Source organism: Triticum aestivum, chromosome 2D (assembly GCF_018294505.1).
Source record: "Triticum aestivum cultivar Chinese Spring chromosome 2D, IWGSC CS RefSeq v2.1, whole genome shotgun sequence".
NCBI lineage: Eukaryota > Viridiplantae > Streptophyta > Magnoliopsida > Poales > Poaceae > Triticum > Triticum aestivum.
Window position 1 is genome coordinate 203,075,699 of NC_057799.1, and position 10,000 is coordinate 203,085,698.

Genomic DNA, 10,000 nt, shown 5'->3' on the forward strand with positions numbered 1-10,000 from the left:
AATTCACTATTTTAAGAACGAATTCTACTTTAACCCAAAGTATAACTCCCTATTTTGGCTTTTTGAGAGCATCAAAATAAGGTTGAAGAATCGTCCCCCTTACACGGGGGTTATTTAAATCGACTTCAAGATTCACGAGGTCTGATAAATTGTCGCTCGATTGACCATTACAGGTCAGGATCTTTTTCAAACATTTATCAAATCGACCCCACTCTCGTGGATTATCGATTTGATTCGCTAAAGGAGCACTATAGCGCAAATGGCTCCAAAACTCAGAAAGGAACCACTTATTGGAATAGATACTCTTCTTGATGTCCCGAATTGCGTCCGCTGAATTCGAAGATTCCGGGTAAAGAGAACGTATATGGGCCAACGCGTCCTCTTTTTTTATTTTTTCGTGCCCATCCAACATTCTATCTTTCGCGTCATTCAATTGGTTGACAAAGTTGTCCGGTAGCGGTCGATCATTAAGGTCGATCAAATGATTTGGAAAATCCCCATTAGCACTCCTTTTCATGAATGACGCCTGCACCTTCCTGGGTGGCGCCTTTTCAGGGAAAGAAGCGCCATTTTCAGGATGTACGCTAATCCCTAAAGTTGATGTTCGCCCTTTCTAGGAGACTATTTCGTGAAAAAGCCCCCCGGCCCCTTTTGATAAGGAAAGTTTTCATTTCTCAAATAAAAATGACAAATATGGTTCGATGGCTCTTCTCCACTAGCAGGTTTACTGCTTTCTATTTGCACTTTTGTATTAAGTTTCCTTATATATACGATTTTTTATTATTTTTTATTTGTCTATTTTTATTTATTTTTCGTTTTATTTCTATTATTCTTCTCCCAATTTTAAATATTTTCGGAGCCTCCTTCCTTATTACTCTTCCTCCAGAGATTCAGGATCCCCAAGCTCTAGCTCATTTAGAAGGGCTAAACTTCTATCTGAGCCTTTATGAGCAGGATCCTGGATGGGTTACGTTCATTCAGAACGAGCTTAATCACAATACCCCTCTGGAGGACATACCTGGACGGCTTAAGCTCTTCCTAATGGAAGGAAAGCTGTCTAGTATGCGATAAGATGTCATTCAGGAATTTCTGGCGCTTTATCAAAGAATAGGGCCTTATCTACCGATCGAGCCCTACTTGGTCGATGAAGCGCTTCGTTCCTATCTGGACCATATTCACGCAACTGATTCTTTCACTGTTCTCCAAGCGTCTTATCAAGATCTACGGGAGAATGAGGGAGGATCTGTTTTCTTTAGAGATGCTGTTTCCCACAACCGGGATCTCCTTGAGGCGGAAAGCTCCGGAAGGAGGTGCCTGGAAGTGGAACAGAGGATCCGATGGGAAGAAATCCCCAAGAGCAAGGCAAGTCTCGAAAGAGCTGAGCACGAGCATGCTCTCGACTTGTTTAAGTCGGAGGATCTTAGAAGGGAATTAGAAAAAAGAGAGCGGGGTAGCTTAGTAATTCTAATTCTTTTCTCTTCCAGCCCCCGGGCGAGCCCCTCTTTCTTTTCTCTTCCAGCCCCCCGGCCCCTCTTTGATAAGGTAAGTTTTCATTTCTCAAATAAAAAATGAAAAATATGGTTCGATGGCTCTTCTCTACTAACCACAAGGATATTGGGACTCTCTATTTCATCTTCGGTGCCATTGCAGGAGTGATGGGCACATGCTTCTCCGTACTGATTCGTATGGAATTAGCCCGACCCAGCGATCAAATTCTTGGTCGGAATCATCAACTTTATAATGTTTTAATAACGGCTCATGCTTTTTTAATGATCTTTTTTATGGTTATGCCGGCGATGATAGGTGGATTTGGTAATTGGTTTGTTCCGATTCTGATAGGTGGATTTGGTAATTGGTTTGTTCCAATTCTGATAGGTGCACCTGACATGGCATTTCCACGATTAAATAATATATCATTCTGGTTGTTGCCACCAAGTCTCTTGCTCCTATTAAGCTCAGCCTTAGTAGAAGTGGGCAGCGGCACTTGGTGGACAGTCTATCCACCCTTAAGTGGTATTACCAGCCATTCTGGAGGAGCAGTTGATTTAGCAATTTTTAGTCTTCATCTATCAGGTATTTCATCAATTTTAGGTTCTATCAATTTTATAACAACTATCTTCAACATGCGTGGACCTGGAATGACTATGCATAGATTACCACTTTTTGTGTGGTCCGTTCTAGTGGCAGCATTCCTACTTTTATTATCACTTCCGGTACTGGCGGGGGCAATTACAATGTTATTAACCGATCGAAACTTTAATACAACCTTTTTTTATCCTGCAGGAGGGGGAGACCCAATATTATACCAGCATCTCTTTTGGTTCTTCGGTCATCCAGAGGTGTATATTCTCATTCTGCCTGGATTTGGTATTATTAGTCATATCGTATCGACCTTTTCAAGAAAACCGGTCTTCGGGTATCTAGGCATGGTTTATGCCATGATAAGTATAGGTGTTCTTGGATTTCTAGTTTGGGCTCATCATATGTTTACTGTGGGCTTAGACGTTGATACGCGTGCCTACTTCACCGCAGCTACCATGATCATAGCTGTGCCCACAGGAATCAAAATCTTTAGTTGGATCGCTACCATGTGGGGAGGTTCGATACAATACAAAACACCCATGTTATTTGCTGTAGGGTTCATCTTTTTGTTCACCATAGGAGGGCTCACTGGAATAGTTCTAGCAAACTCTGGGCTAGACATTGCTCTACATGATACTTATTATGTGGTTGCACATTTCCATTATGTACTTTCTATGGGAGCCGTTTTTGCTTTATTTGCTAGATTTTACTATTGGGTGGGTAAAATCTTTGGTCGGACATATCATGAAACTTTAGGCCAAATCCATTTTTGGATCACTTTTTTCGGGGTTAATCTGACCTTCTTTCCCATGCATTTCTTAGGGCTTTCGGGTATGCCACGTCGCATTCCAGATTATCCAGATGCTTACGCCGGATGGAATGCTCTGAGCAGTTTCGGTTCTTATATATCCGTAGTTGGGATTCGTCGTTTCTTCGTAGTTGTCGCAATCACTTCAAGCAGTGGAAAGAACCAAAAATGTGCGGAAAGTCCTTGGGCTGTTGAACAGAATCCAACCACACTAGAATGGTTGGTACAAAGCCCTTCGGCCTTTCATAATTTTGGAGAACTTCCTGCGGTAAAAGAGACAAAAAGCTAAAAAAAACCTCTCCTAACTATGAAGGAAGTTTCATAGAGATAGGTGTGGGGAAATAAGTTCTTCATTTGAAGAGTTAGTTGGCTGGCCTACCGGCCCGCAGATTAGGTTGGCTTTTATCGCCAACTGAAGTGCGTAACCAAAGCGATTCCTTCTTGGTGGAGATAGGTGGGTCCTGGTCCAACCTAAGTCAGTTCGAACCTGACGGGTCATTCGTTCGTGTGGAGAATCTCTCTCCTTACTCAGGATTTCTTTATCTTCGAGGCGAGGCATATTCATATGTCGAAGAAGGGGGAAGTGTCTCCATTTACGCTCATAGAACCCGGAAAAAAGAATATACCGTCGTTTAAGGACCAAGGATGCGATGTGAGAAGCGTAGGTCGGAGTAGCAGGAGTATGCGACAAGCAGTTGCATGTTTGATGTGGGTCTGTAACGAGATGAATTAGAACACTTGGAATCCTCGCGGATATAGCTGCCATGAGGGCTCTTTCCCACTTAATAGATTCATTCCTTCGTTACGGCGGTTGAGGGTACCTGCCGTTCGGAGATGCTATCAGAGTAGGAAAGTTAGCAAAGTTATCCTGCCTAGTTTAGATAAAGCACCCCGATCATACCAGACGCAACCCGATCATTGTATACATAACATAGTGGAATTTGAGTAAATTCTCTCTGCCTTTCCCATTTCCAATTCAAAAACCACTAGGCATAGAAGGAAATCTTTCCCGGTAAAAGGTTCTCAGTAATCAGCAGTGGGAATAAGCCCTTCCAGTCTTTTTCGCCTAAGAAGGTTTTGGAGGAGGAACCTATGGGAACGGCAGTCCTGCATCGAGATTATTAGTTGCTTACCGCTGCACATTTTATCAAGATCAACCTGTGGGAATAGCCGTCCCTTCCTTACCAAAGAAAGAAAAAAGGAATGACGCGGTCTGGTTTACAAGTAAGAAAGAAATAGGATAAGGGTAAAGGTGACGTTTTAGCTCTTCGTTCCGCTCTTAGTTTACAGGCTTTGTTAACCGGACCGGAAAAGGAGGCATTTTTTGGGTAGGTTTCCCTATTATGTCAGCACCGGATCAAGATTGGAGACCCACCACAAGCAGAGAACAAAAAGCCTAAGAGTGGTGACCAACCATCTGCAAAAGGAGTAAGAGAGCAAAGCGGAGAAGAGAAGGGGGAAGAAAAAAGGTTCCTAACTCATTGGATAGCTTAATCTATTGGTCAGGGATCCCATCTTTACTTTATTTAGGTGCCTAGACTTTTCGGGGCATAGGGTAGATTTCACAGTCCTTTAAGTGAATACGCCTTCTCTTTATGTATAGAGCTCTTAAAGAATGGATCAGCTCCTAGCGAAAAAGTCCAAGGTCTGAATACCAAGAGCGGTCAAACACAGTGATCGGTCCCGGTCAATGGGTAGAAAAGCCCGCCCTATAATCTGAAGTAGCCTTCGACTAGGTATATAAAATGGATAAAAAGAAAGAAGGGGAGGCGAGGAGATAGATGCATTTCACTAGGCGTATATGATATTGGAAAGAATGGAATCGAGTAAGCTTAGGCCAACCGATAAGTCATCTTTGTGTAACTTCCCATATGCCTACTTCTAAGCTAAAGTAAGGAAATAGGGTGAGATAAGCAAGAATGAGCCGAACGAAGACGTAAGGTTTGTTTAGATGTAGTCTTTGTGATTTTCAAGTTGCTTCTTGCGAAATCAACTAAGTTCGAAAAAGCCATGCCCAGGTTTCCGGGAGTTTAGATAAGATATGTCAGCTGTTGGAGGATCAATATTATCCGGGGGATCCATATATTATGAGAGAGTATAGAGAGGGGGTCTAGAGATAGTACAGTCTGTAGTGAACCTATTCATTAAATGGACTTTTCCCTTACCTCTCATCAGCTTCCCTTTCCCTCGCCGGTGCAGTGCCATCTGGATACCTCATAAATAAATCAAGCAGGCCGGCTAGTAAGCGATCCCGAGGGGCTATCTTCTCTCCCATGCTGGTGCCTTGCTTAACTCAAGTATAACGTGGAAATTAAAGCCAAAATCCGGGGAGATAAAATTCCATTTGAATCTTGAGATCCAAGAAGAAGGATAGCTTCATGAGTTCGTTCTGACTCCTAGCTTAGCTGGAAAGCTTTTGCTTGTATCTGGCAGTGGGTGTAACATCCATCATACTCAAACAGAAGAAGGTTTGCTTATCTAGCTCCAAGGCAGTTATAATCATTTACAGAACCAGGGTTTGCACCTACTGAGGAGGAGAAAGGGCCGACGACCCATACTAGAACTCCAAGATAAGATCTTTCAGTCGATCAGACGGCCGAGGCCTTTAATAAGGTCCGGTTGTGCCAACGAGTTCTTCTAGTTATGAATCACCGTAGGGAGGTAGCATTACATTTTTATTAGCAAAATAGAGCTCCTCATAGAAAAGAATGGCGAAGAAAGTGTTAGAGTACTTTCTTTTTTTTTAGTCCTGGAACTTATTCTTTTCCGATCGACCTATCAACAGTAGCGATCATACCCCGTCGAGCGAGTTAGGAGCTGCTCACAAAGAAGGCCGAAACCAGATGAGATGGCCGAAGCAGATAGCAGAGAATAGGTTCCTTCACCGAAGTCTACTTTATTTTAGAATTCAAATTCAATTGATGCCGCACAGGCTGACCATTTAAAATAGGTGGAAACGGGAGACTGGAGAAGATGATCACACTTTGGAAGAGAGACAGTCGCGTACCTGCCCTGGGAGGGGGCTTTTGTTCGATACAATCACTGAACTCAACCGCTTAGACTGGAGATGGCACTTGAAAACTCATACAGAAATCTATCAACTTGACTTAGAGGAAGAAGTGGCAGGGGGTAGGTCGGCTGTTTTAAGTCCGGATGGTTCCTCTTGTTGGCATGGCATTGGTATGCCTCGCTATCCTTCAACTCTGGATCCGCATCCTTCAAAACAACAACTACCAAAACACGAACTCAACGGCTTAGAACCGTAAACCATATACCTTCTCGGTAAAACACATCTCAAACAGATTATTATCGAAATGAATGGATTTTATCGCCTTAAGTAAGAGAAAAGGTTTGTGCTTTCGCCAGAAATTGACTACCTACCCATTGATTGGATTTCTTCTTCTCCCAGATCCAATAGAAGTTTCCAATGAGTCATTGCCAACTGCTTTAGCAGGAATGATCAAAAGCAGCAGGGGTTTAGTGATCAAGATCTCACTTTAAAGTCCCTGCCAGCAATACCAATCCCATGCTCTTCGATGGTTCTTACGCTCTGAAAAGAATCCTTCTAAGCTTTCCTCCTAAAAAGAACCTACGTTCCATTATAGACATAGAATCTATCGTTGACCTACCCAAAGTCTTCTTTTGGTTCCTAGAACCATGCAGGAAAATCACTTGAGCAGTGACAGGTCAGCATCAATGGTTTTGAGATGAAAAAAATCAGTCAAACAACACTGGCAGATCGGCAATCCGATCGGGACCTTCACACTTGACCATCGTAAAGGGATCGTTGTTGCTTGGTCGATCGATCCGTCCTTCCACCCCAAAGCTGGTAATCCAGATCAGAGTTCTTTGGATGGCATGTAATGGATTTCATTATGAAAAGGGTCATTTTTTTGATGTTGTAAACTTCATATCCAGAGAAATGGATGACTGGCTGAGGGACATATAGATTACTTCAGATCTCCACCTTCCTATGCTATGTATGCCAACCTTGATCTAATAAGTGGTCTTAATTAATATGCAAGATAGGATAATATTATACAAATGGTTGGTTTTGTTCAATACTTAGGTAGGGCTGACTACGCCACCTCAGCAGCTGGGACTGGAATTGCTTACAATGCATCTGGCCACTGATTGAATTCGAAGTAGGGCCAGTGTATAAAGACCGGCTTATCTCTCTTAAGACTTAGTCCACTTTCTACTAGAATCAGATTTTCTAGTTTGCAAGCAGGTGTGCCAGCTGTAACAAAAACTTACGGCTTAGGTGGATTTCTTTAGTCAGTCTATAACTCAGGCTTTTCTTTATAGGACTCCCACACAAGTAAGTAGCTAGCTAGTTGGTATTGCCAAAGCCAAAAACACTGCTGCATTCGAAAAGGCGAACCGCGCGGACCTGACTTCTTCCTTTTATGCTGAAACTAGGGCTCCCTCTGGGTAATTCTACCTATCCGTTTGGACCACATACATAGATCAAGTCAATCATTTCAATCTAAATTGTCCTCAGCTACAGCAAAAACAGAAGAAAGCAACAAGTTCTCCGTTTCCTGTTCCCAAAGGGTGTGAATGGAATCAATAATTATATATATATAAAGTTGACGTAAGCTGTATGCATTCGGTGCCCTCAAGTAGGTACGACTATGGATCATTCTATTCCTTTCCTTTAGGTAGTCCTAAAAAGCAAAATGTAATGGTAGAGGATGAAGGAAACAAAGAATGAAGTCTGCACCTTTGACTACTGATGAACCGCCATTTCGTTCTTTTCTTCTTTGTTCGGCTTTCACAAGCAAGATACCTTGAAGCAGGTGACAGTCTATAGCCCAGGAGAGTACCATTGCTGACATGATACAATTGGCCTTCCTCTTCAGATTTATTTAGAACTTCAAGCGTTCAAGGAAAGGTTGTGCAATCTCTCGTACCTGTGAGAAAAGGGCTTATTTACTACTTTTTATCGATCAATGGTCCACCGGTCCCATCCAATGAGTGGTATCTGAGTATCATAGTATCATAAGAAAGTTCATTTGTACACCCGCTTATCTTTCTATAGAAACTTATCTCTAAATGATTTTTAGATAGGATGTTTCTGGAATTACCCCTGCTACGTAGAATGGGGTAGTGTCAACGTCCTTCATTATAGTACCGAAGATGCTCGTAGGTTGGTCGATGGAAAGGATGGCTTTTATTCAAAGAGATGGAGATCCTGGTTTAGCAGCGGTTGCCCGTCCTTGGGTTTATGTCGAGCTTTTTGTATTAAGCACTGGGAGCAGAGAAATCCTAGGGTTGCTTTGTCTTCCTCTTCTGTTCTTAAATATAACTGAAAAGCATCCTGTTTCTTTAGTTGCCTCAAAGCTCAGGATCTCCCCATGTTTCTTCTGGAGATGTGTCAGTGGCTTTGCAATGATGCCGAAATGGCGAACGAAGCGCCTGTAATAGCCGGCCAAACCTAAGAAGCTGCGGACTTCTTTGACTGATTGCGGAGAAGTCCAGTTGGCAATGTTCTTAATTTTGTGGGTTTCAGTGGCAACCCCATGCTGGCTGATAGTATGGCCCAAATAGGATAACTGGCGTTGAGCGAAAGAGCACTTTGAGCGTTTGACTTGCCATTGATCCCTTCTTAACAACTCAAGCACTGATTGCAAGTGGATTGTGTGATCTTCAAGAGAGGCACTGTAGACTAAAATGTCGTCAAATAACACCAGGGCGCATTTGCACAGAAGGGGTTTGTTTGAGAGTGGCGTTCATGGCTCCCAAGAAGGTGGCTGGTGCTCCCGCGAGGCCGAAGGACATGACCTTGTACTCGTAGTGCCCTTCCAGAGTCTGGAAGGCTGTTTTGAATTCATCGCCAGCTGCCATACGAATCTGGTGATAACCAGCTCTGAGATCGGGTTTAGAAAACCATGAGGCACCAGACATCCAGGAGTTCTTCGACTATGGGCACTGGATACTTGCTGACGACAGTCATCGCATTTAGACAGCGATAATAAATACATAAACGCCAGGAGAAAAAATATAAGATTTTTGGTCATAGAACCCCTGGTACCAATGTTTATAGAACTGTCCAGAATTGATAAAGAGAAGCAGCTTTGAAGTCATGGAGAACGAAAATAGGACCCTGGCTCGAGCCCATCTAGTGATTAAAGGTAAAGTGCTTCGGTAAATTGGTGCAGGGGAATGCGTACCTACGCCTTTTAACTACCTTGGGGAGAGCGGACTCGCTGATGACCCTCCTTGGGAAACAAATGAAGTGGGTGGATTGGAGTTCGTCTCCGCCAATTAGAGATACGGTGCTGACCCAAGCTGAGTGAGTGAAGGCTCCGGCTTGACCTACTAGTTATTTGCTATCAATAAATAACTAGCTGACAATATGCTATGCTTACTCTCCGAGCACTAAAGCTATCGAGACGTGATGCAACAAAGGTTGTTGAAGGTAAAAACCGTCAAACAGAGAAATCTTAATTGTCAGAACAACGCTGAACCTAACTTGTACAAGAGTTGGTAAGAAAGTGCAAACGTTGAGTAAGAAATCGCCATAGGGCGGCACAAACAGAAAGAAAGGCTTCTGCCAATCGGAATAGGAATGCGAAATCCCAGTAAAAGGGTGTTTAGTCGAAGATAGGAGGATTCCTTTGATCCATACCGTCATCTGACGGACTTCCTGCTGACTTCGTCAATTGCTCTTTATCGCTTAATAGAAGGGAAATTTCATGAGATAGATGAAAAAATGAATATCAATCGAGAAAAAGCTTAAATAGACACAATTCGTAATAGATACAATTCGTAAGGAAGAAGTGATCAAAAGTACGAGGTCGGCATAGGAGATATGATGTGTCGGAGGCAGAAGGCATGGAGAAGTCAAGATCTTCCAAGATAAACCCATTCCGATGCCTATAAAATCAGGTGCACCGCGTCTATACTACAAAAGTGTGATAGGTTTCTTCGTATTTCTTCCGCCGACATCGCTTTCTTATTCCTAACACAATTGTTTAGCTAAGTTTGCTAACGAATTAGGGAGAATCAACAACGAACACCGCATTTTGAAAAGGAGACGTGATTTATTCCTACCGTCCTGAACACGTCTAGAAACAGCAACCTCGTACATAATACCATTTCGCA

At 42.9% G+C, this 10,000-nt stretch overlaps 1 long non-coding RNA gene and 1 pseudogene across 1 annotated transcript; both read left to right on the forward strand.

Moving 5' to 3' along the window:
• Window positions 1-684: 684 nt before the first annotated feature.
• On the forward strand, window positions 685-1,546 carry LOC123055750 (uncharacterized; annotated as a pseudogene).
• Window positions 1,547-3,101, forward strand: LOC123052561 (uncharacterized). Its single transcript, XR_006424774.1, has 2 exons — window positions 1,547-1,839; window positions 1,876-3,101. It is a non-coding gene; the product is annotated as an uncharacterized lncRNA (long non-coding RNA).
• Window positions 3,102-10,000: the final 6,899 nt, after the last annotated feature.